Raw genomic sequence first — 10,203 nt, forward strand, 5'->3', positions numbered from 1 at the left:
TTTCACAATAATTCTTGTACATCATACGTATAGTAAGGTCAGAAGGCAAATACTTTTTGTTCGGTGCGTGTTCGCGTCTGTAGTGTGATATTGCCGGATTAAATGATAATATATGTTCTATGATTTCAGAAGAATCAATTTTTTTAGGATTCGGATTGTGTCCACGACCATCAGTAACAAATACTGGAGCCAATTTGGTAATATAGTTACTGTCAATAATATTTCTTACTGCTGTACAGTTATTTTGGTTATACCCCAAGGTAGTGAGGAAAAACGTTTTGCAAACTGGAACTTTCTCACTGTTTTCATCCGGCAGAAAATATGTCACAGTCTTCGATCGTGTGTAACGTTTGCCTTCATTTTCATCATTTTCTCTTTTTTTCGGTCTATCTGGTTTTTTTGTAGTAGTATTATACAAAAAAAAAGGATTTCTGTTCCATCCATGACAAGCCCCAAAAATTTTTATTGATTTTTTCGCGAAATTCATCTGAAAAACGGTTGGTGCACTTTTTTTGCAAATGTCTTCACGGCAACTAGATTTAACAGAATATATTGGTTTTGATTTTTTTTCCTTCTTCAGTCTTTTTCGATCTTTTAAGCTAACGTCAAATGTTTTCCTCTTTCTTATGTTTCCTTTCTTAGTCAGTCTATTTTGGTTTGTTTCGCCATCTGTTGTTGATTCTTGTACGAAGTTTTGAATTCCACTTGTTGATGGGATAGATATATCTTCGTTTTAGGGAACTATACCATTATATTTAGTCCCTAATTTATTTTCTTTATGAAGTGGAGGTTAAGCGGGAGACAAATAATAATCATTGTTTGTTTCGGTATTTTACTTGGCGTGTTCACATTATGACTCCTTAATACTAACTGAATACAGACTGAATATTCAATGAATACTCCATACACATTTCGTATTGCATGCACTTTTATAGGCACATTTTGTCAAGTAGTGTTTGTTACATACATTATACACTACACACACTACTACAATTATTGTGTCCCTACACCATCCCCCTTCCTTAAAAAAAAATATTACATTCACATAATAAAACATAAAAAAATACTAGAAACAATAAATTTTACAAAGGGAGAAACAAATAACATAACATGATAACTTTTAAGCGTAGGCAGCCGTCGCAACGTTGTGTTGCTGCTGGAATACGCTCACTCCGTTAGGGCTCTGGGGACTCACATCGGACGCTTGCTGCTGTATCCAATTTTTTATTCGGTGAACGCAGCGTAGTTTAATTACATACACAAGAGCTAGTCCTAAAATCACGACTAACCCGACCAAAGTCCGCGAAATGTTATTTAATTTATCTTCCACATGCTCGTTGTTAACTGTCTGCTCAATAACATTGTTGTTGGTTGCCTGCTTGCTTTGTCCCCAACCCATGTTACAAATTAGAAGAAATTACAAAAAAAATGTGTAATAAATCTTACTGATAAACACGTACTAGTAATATTACCTAAAAATAACAGGTTTATATCCTAACATTTCTTCAGTAAGTTTAAAATTCAGCAAAAATGCATTATAGATCATATAAGTAACATATAACTTATTGAAAAAACAAAATTAAATCTTATTGACATATGCTTAAAAAATAATACACGAAAACAACTTAATTATTGTGCGTCTGCAAAACGCACAGTTGGCCTGATAATTCTACCACTCCGCGATATCTGCGGAAGTAAAACATTACTGGAAGTGGCATCGCTTGTCGAGTTATCAGTCTCTATCGGAGCCTTATTAACACTCTCTTTAGATTTGTCAACTTGTCCATAGTAATTTTTGTCTATTATGAATGCGGGCTTTAAACGATCTATAGATATCGATCACGATCATCTATTAAAATATTAAATACTTTACCTCTCCTCCTTATGACGCGGAATGGGCCATCATAGGGTGGTTGAAGGGTTTTACGGAGAACATCCTTCCGCAAAAATACATACTCACACTTGAATTAGTATGACTCGATGGTCGAGGCTTTAAGTTATTAATTACTTTCTTAAGGTCATTTACAAAATTTGAACTATAACTATTATTAGTATTACATTCTAGGAACTCACCTGGCAAACGTAGTGTTCTGCCGTATGTTAATTCGGCTGCACTCACGCCGGTGTCACTTCTAGTCGCAGTTCGTAATCCTAGTAATACTGTAGGCAGTTCAATGACCCACGAACTGTTGTCATTCAAACGTGCCATCAGAGCAACTTTTAATGCTCTATGCCATCGTTCAATCATGCCATTACTTTGTGGATGATACGGGGTGGTTCTTATCTTACAAATACCGAGATATTTCATTATCTCCCCAAACAGATTGCTCTCGAATTGTCTGCCCTGGTCGCTATAAAGCATAGAAGGACAACCAAAACGAGATATCCAGCCTTCATAAACTAATTTAGCTACTGCTTCAGCTGAAATTTCACTAAGTGGAAAGGCTTCTGGCCATCCGCTAGCCCTATCTATCATAGTAACACAATATCGATATCCGTCGGCCGTCGTAGGTAAAGGACCTACTATATCGATATTTAGATGCTGAAAACGATCTACCTTTGAAAATTTTTCAGATCCTGAGATTGTATGTCTATTGACTTTAACTTTCTGGCATTGTACACAAGATCTGGCTAATCTGGTTATATCCCTATCCATATTCGGCCAAAAGAATCTTTGTTTAATTAAACGTTTTGTTGTTCGAATACCTGGATGACTTAAACTATGTACAGAATCAAAAACTATTTTACGAAAACTTTCAGGTATATACGGTCTAATTTTACTAGTCGAAATTTCACAATAAATAGGTGTATCATATTGCGGATTGTGAAATTGTTTATAGCGCAAGTTGTTATCGGACACCTGCATGGCGTCACGTAGGTACTCGTCATTCCGTTGCTCTTTTGCTAACAACGCGTAATCTATCACCGTTGGGCAGCTAATCGTTTCTATGCGCGAAAGTGTATCCGCTACTATGTTTTCGTTTCCACTAATATGCCTAATGTCAGTGGTATATTCACTGATGTATGATAAATGTCGAATTCTGCGCGGACTTTCTTAGTCATTTTTAATTTAAGAAAAAGCAAAAACTAAAGGTTTGTGATCCGTAAATATTGTTAATATTCGACCTTCAATCAAATTACAAAAATGTTTAACAGCCATGTAAATTGCGAGCAATTCCCTATCGTAAGCGGAATATTTCTTTTGGGTTTCCGTTAGCTTTCTAGAAAAATTGCCTAAGGGATACCATTTATTATCAACTTTTTGCTGTAAAACAGCGCCTACACTAGTATTTGAGGCGTCTGTCATGAGAGCTAATGGAGTATCCGGAAAAGGATGCGAAAGTGTAACAGCGCTTTGTAAGCTTTCCTTACATTTTTCAAATGCTACCTTAGCCTTATCCGACCAATTAATGATAGACTTATCATTCTTTTTCTTATTGTGCAAAAAAATGTTTAACTCAGATTGAAAATCAACAGCTCTAGGCAGGTGGGACCTATAAAAATTCAACATACCTAATAATCGGCGTAGCTCCTCCACGGTCTTCGATCTCGGGAAATTTTTAATAGCTTGTACCTTATCCTCCAGGGGTCGAATGCCTTCCGATGATACCTCAAAACCTAAAAAGTCTAATTTAACCTTCCCAAACAAACATTTTGATACGTTTATAGAAATACCGTACTCACTAAATTGCTTGAAGACTGTAATTAGATGCTCTCTGTGTTGTTCGACGCTATCGCTGGCTATTATGACGTCATCTATATAGTTAAACAAAAAAATTAAGTCTTTTAATACTACTGTATCCATAAATCTTTGAAATGACTGCGCGGCATTACTCAATCCAAAAGTCATTCGCGGAAATTCGAACAACCCGAAGGGCGTTATAATTGCGGTTTTTTCTATATCCTCTGGAGCGATTTGAATGAAATGATAAGCTCTTACTAAATCTATACGACTAAAAATCTTTTTTCCCGCCAACAAATACGTAAAGTCCTGCAAACGCGGAATTGGATAACGATCCGGTTTAGTTATTGAATTTAAGCGCCTATAATCGCCGCAAGGACGAATTTGTCCATCTTTTTTGGAAACAACGTGCAGCGGACTTCCCCACGCGCTTTTTGAAGGCCTACAAATGCCTAATTCGCACATTATTTTGAACTCTTCCTTGACTCTACGATACCTGTCGGGGGGTAAAGGCCTAGCTTTGGCATGCATAGGTGGTCCGGAGGTTTCTATGTAATGTAACACCAAATGTTTACATGTCTCTTTATACGTTACGGGCCTAGTCAACTCCGGGTAATCCGATAACAGTATATGCCAAGGATCCTTATTATCTACAGTCTTAATACATAGATCGCTATCGCTATAAGTACAAATAGGTGCTACTACCTTTAAACTTGTAACTTGATCTATTAGCTTACGTCTATTTAAATCTACTAACAGTCTATAGTGGCTGAGAAAATCTGCGCCCAGTATAGGCTGTTTTAAACTAGCGATAATAAAATTTCAACGAAATACTCTACGTAAACGTAAATCTAATGTTAATGTCTTTACACCAAATGTTTTTATTTCCGTGCCGTTCGCAGCAAAAAGTTTATATTCGGAACACTTAGTATTAGAAAAACATGTTTTACTCACTGGGATTACAGACACATTGGCGCCTGTATCTATTAAAAATTGTAAACCACTATTCCTGTCTGTAACACATAGGCGGTGACTCGGTGATACTGTACAGGATTCCGCCGCAACCTGCACAGGCACTAGTTTGACTGACCGTTTTCATAAGCACAGGGTTTAATGCACTTATTGGCTCTTTCTTTAAACTTGAAGTGGTAAAAACATAACCAGTCTGGGTTTGATGGTGAACGCGTCGTTCTACTCATACTACGTGAACTCGAACGATGACGGTGACGATTACCGGAACGCTGCGGTGGTCTACTCCTGCACCTCTTCTCTAATTGCTCGATCTTAGCCGTCAATTTGGCTATCTCTGCTAAAATCGGGTTACCGCTACTAAGAGTGGCTGCTTCTGCGGTGGAGGCTACCTCCTCAACCTGTGGCGTTCACGTTGTCTCAACGATCTTATCCGCGATGACTATGAGCTAGAGACTCTCTTCGGGATGTTTTTAACAGAGTAGGAATACTTACTGTATATATTTACAACAATATTATGTATATTCACAGTAACATTGATCACTTTGATAAAATCAGTGATAATCATTGTATATGCACTAGAAGTAAGGATAAACTTATAACGCCAAGTTTCCGACTCCGCAAAGTCAATGGATCCTTCTTGGGGCAAGGTATCCGTTTCTATAATAAAATTCCGCAGAAATTTTTAACTTTGCCGTTTAGTAAATTCAAATCGTTTGTTAAAAATACATTGGTAGAAAAAGCATACTATTCGATACAAGATTTTGTAGATGATAAAAAAGCGTGGAGTTAATACCTGTTGACTTCCAAGCAGGATACATTAATTGAAATAATTGTATTTAATTAACATGACGTTGTATTTTTTAAATGTTAAAAAAGAGTAACTACTGAGTTTCTTGCCGGTTCTTCTCGGTAGAATCTACTTTCCGAACCGGTGGTAGCTTCACTTAATTGTAAAATGACGATTCAAAAGTGCTTATAAAAGCCTACTTGAATAAAGTTTATTTTGATTTTGATTTTGATGGTTGCGAGATTCTCGAGGTCTCTGGCTTCCGTAACTGCCAGTACTGCGCGAACAGCCTGAGGCAGATGGCTCTGCCATAGGATGCGTAATGTATCGTCCGGTATCTTTGCGCGTGCCAAATCTCGCATTCGTCGCAGCAGCTGAGAGGGCCGTTGGTCACCAAGATCCATCTCACTTATCAACTTTTGAATCTGTCTGTTTTCTGATTCTTCATATATGGCTAACAATCTTTGCTTTAAAGCGTCGTACTTGTTAGTATCCGGCGGATTTAAAAGTAAATCTGTTACCTGCTGAATTGGTTCCTTCCCGAGCTTCGAGACGATGACGTTGAATCTGGCTTCATCGTTCAGTTTCTGTGGCAAAAGAATCGATTCAGCGCGAACATACCACACGCTAGGTTGATTTGGCCAAAACTCAAGAATGCGAGAACTTAAAGATATCGCCGCCATTCCGTAATCCTCCATCTTGACGTGCGGGACCGCGGTGTGAGTTGGCGTTGTTGGTGGATTCATTTTATATCACGTCAGAGTTGTTGGTATTCACGTCGGGGTAACCACTTTAGGGAACTATACCATTATATTTAGTCCCTAATTTATTTTCTTTATGAATTGGAGGTTCAGCGGGAGACAAATAATAATCATTGTTTGTTTCGGTATTTTACTTGGCGTGTTCACATTATGACTCCTTAATACTAACTGAATACAGACTGAATATTCAATGAATACTCCATACACATTTCGTATTGCATGCACTTTTATAGGCACATCTTGTCAAATAGTGTTTGTTACATACATTATACACTACACACACTACTACAATTATTGTGTCCCTACATTCGTCTACAAAGTTTTCGTTGCGTAAAGCAGCTCTTACTAATTTTGCGCTGCGTGATGACATTTTGCTGAAACATAAAGAAGTAGCTATAATTATTTATTACAAGTCGAGTCTCGTGAATTCACTCGCTAAACATAGGTAAAGTAACGCTATCTGTATATCAATTTAAAAAGATTTGAAATATCTAGCTTTCAATGACGAAAAAAGTTTCGTAGGTTTAATTATTATTAACAAAATTCGAAAACACTTAATTGATATAAAATACCTTGGCGTCGTCTTTGACCGGTATCTCTCTTGGTCGCCGCAGGTAGGCGAGCTTAGTAGGAAAATATTTGCAGCCATGGGCTCTCTTCGCCGGCTGCAGTATTTTCTTCCATTGCCTACTAAAATTGCATTGGCACAAACTCTCCTATTACCCATTCTTGACTATGCTGATACTTGCTTTCTCCTTGCTCCTTGCTCCTCTTTAAGATCTTAAAGAGGAGCAATTAAATAAACTTGAGCGCCTTCAAAATCTCTGCATTCGGTTCATATTTGGTCTTCGCAAATATGACCACATCTCAGAACTTCGTAATAAGCTCAAGTGGCTTCCAATTCGCTTTCGCAGGAATACGCATATCCTTTCCTTACTTTACTGTGTACTTTTTCATCCTGACACACCTTTTTACCTTAAAGAGCGCTTTGAGTTCCTCTGTGATACCCACAAACGTTCCCTCCGATCCAACAATACCCTTGCCTTAAAAACCCCCTCTCACTCATCTTCCTTCTATTCCAATTCCTTCACAGTAAAAGCAGTACGCCTTTGGAACTCCCTTCCTATTAGCATTAGAAAAGCGCAATCCCACACTTGTTTCAAAAAACACCTAAAAGAACATTATTTGTCGCTTAATACGTCATAACTTATTTTACACTTTTGTTAATATGTATGTATATGTATATGTATATGTATATGTATATGTATGTATGTGTATGTGTATGTATATGCATGTGTATGTATGTATATATTTCATTTATATCTATTATTATATATTTATATATTTTTTCCATATTGATATATATTGATTCGTATGTAATATATTTTAGTCAATTAATTTATAACTTTTGTACGCCTCCAAACCGCTTCCATTTATTTTTTCAGTCCTATGCCCAAAGCTTGTCTGGAAGAAATTGCTACCGTAGCGATAAGACCGCCTTTGTACATCTACTCAACATGTTACCCATTTGCCTTGTTTTTTATTATTGGTGTACAATAAAGAGTATTTATTATTATTATTATTGATAATTGAATAAAATTATATTGATCACTAGCTGCGTCCCGCTGTGTACATAGGGTATTTTTTTTGTAAATTATAACCTGTAACTATGTTAGTCTGATGTAATATAAGCTATATTATATTATTAAAATCCATTTAGTAATTTTGGTATGATTTAGCAATAAACATATTCGTACATCCATCCACACTTACAAACTTATAATCTTCTAACAATAAAATAATCTATTTAAGGCTAACTGAATTAAAAAAAATACATGGGAATTTTAATTAATAGGGTCTTATTTATAAGTAGTTACGGTAAGGCACAGGAATTAGCGATAAAAACAATCTTACCAGAGCGCTGCACAGTGGCGCGAAAGCTTGTTTTGCGTCTCATAAATAGGTTTAATGAATCTTCGATATTCAATGTTTTGTTGATGTACATTTCTAATGGAATGTCCAATTCACATTATATTGAACTTAAAATATTTTATTTCTCATATTTCTTTATTGAAATTTGACTTACAAGTTGATGTTCAAGAAATGACGAAAATGTATTATAAAATTTCGAAAGTTTACATGGCCATATTTTCATTATTTTTAATGCAAATGTACAAGTGTTATATATGGTTAGAAAGGTTATTTAGTACATAATTTTAAAAAAATAGAAATAGATCATTATGTATTACCTGAAGAGGTACACAGTCATTTTTATAGTATCCTATATTTTATCGCTATAAGAAACTTTGAATAGACTTTTGAAAGTTAGCGATGGCTACCGATGTCGTAATTTTTATATTCACACATAAAGGAGTTCATATAGAAACCAAGGCAAAAAAATTTTTTTGCCCGAATCTGCCCCCCTTGAAATAAAGTCAAAAATGCCTAAGGAAGGGAAACTGACGATAACGTACTACAAAATTTCGCAAATTTACATGGCCAAATATTCATTGTTTTTAATGCAAATCTATTAGTGTCGCATATCGTTAGAAAGATTATTAAATATATAATTAAAAAAATTAGAAATAAACCATTATGTAGTAACTGACGAGGTACACAGCCATTTTTACGGTTTCCATAATTTTATTGTTATCAGAAACTTTGAATAGACTTTTGAAAGTTAGCGATGGCTACCGATGTTGTAATTTTTATACTCGCATATAGAGGAGTTCATATGAAAGCCAAGGCAAAAAAAAAAATTGCCCGAATCTGCCCCCCTTGGAATAAATAAGATCAAAAATTCCTTAGAAAGGAAAAACACAAAATAAATAATTCATTTAATTTAAGATTTATATTGCGATATTTTTGAAAAGGAGATCTTTTCTGACATTTTATTCATAATAATATTGTCTTTTACTAAATAAATAAAAGCCTAGGCAAAGTAAAAGTTGTAGGAAATGTCTTAATTTACATTTTTACCGCACTCTATGATATGGACAATATTTGTTATCACGGTGGGAACTAGACAATTCAAATTTAGTTTATGTACTTTTTCACTAAATTATATGAACTAAAAGGTAGGAAAGTAGTTTAATATCATAAAACTATATTTATATGTAAAAAAAAAAATAGTAAAATTTGTTTATGTATGAAAAAGTGTAGTCTTTATTTTTGTATTATTTTTTAAATGTATTTTTAATAAAAAATTTAGAACAAATATTTCTTCATTTGAAATAATATATATTAAGGAAACTACATACCAAATTTCAGCCATTTATATAAATCGATAACAAAGTTACAGATTTTTGAGACGCAAAACAAGCTTTCGCGCCACTGTGCGCTGTGCCGACAAGCGTGGACCCGTCTCGACACGTCAAGCACAACTGACGGCATTCCCTGTTCACCTCGCCCCGCTCACTTCATCTCCGTTCAGAAATTTTAAGTGGTAAAGGCACAAACGTCAATGTGCCTTTTTATTTAACTTTTTAAGGTGTAAGGGTTAAAAAGAAAAGGTATAACTAACAGTTGTGACCTTTCTTTCTACGTTAATTGCTTAAGTATCGGTATAAAAAATAAGCACAATTGCAACATGAGCCTTTTATACTTGATGAACGTCAGTTATGCCCATTCAATTAAATATATAAAAGTAAAAAGGTAAAACTAAAAGTCATATCACACAATATGCCCTTTTCTTGTAATAAAACTCAAAAAATGGTGCAGTTCTGCCCTTTAAGCTTTTACTATATCTGTTAATTTTGTAGCTATAAATCCACAAAAAATCAGGCAGTTAGGCCTTTTTTTCCTGATTCTGAATATATATATATAACTCAATTTCACAAAAAATGTTAGTTGTGCCCTTTTTCAGTAACACGGCAGAATACTACTACATTATTAGAACTGATACATAGAATTTATTTTATTTATTTGGTAATGATAGGTTGCCCCGGGTGAACATGTGTTAAATACATTTTTTATTTCACTTTTAATTATTGAGTCAAAGC

The sequence above is a fragment of the Vanessa cardui genome, chromosome W (assembly GCF_905220365.1).
Source record: "Vanessa cardui chromosome W, ilVanCard2.1, whole genome shotgun sequence".
In the NCBI taxonomy this organism is placed as follows: Eukaryota; Metazoa; Arthropoda; class Insecta; order Lepidoptera; family Nymphalidae; genus Vanessa; species Vanessa cardui.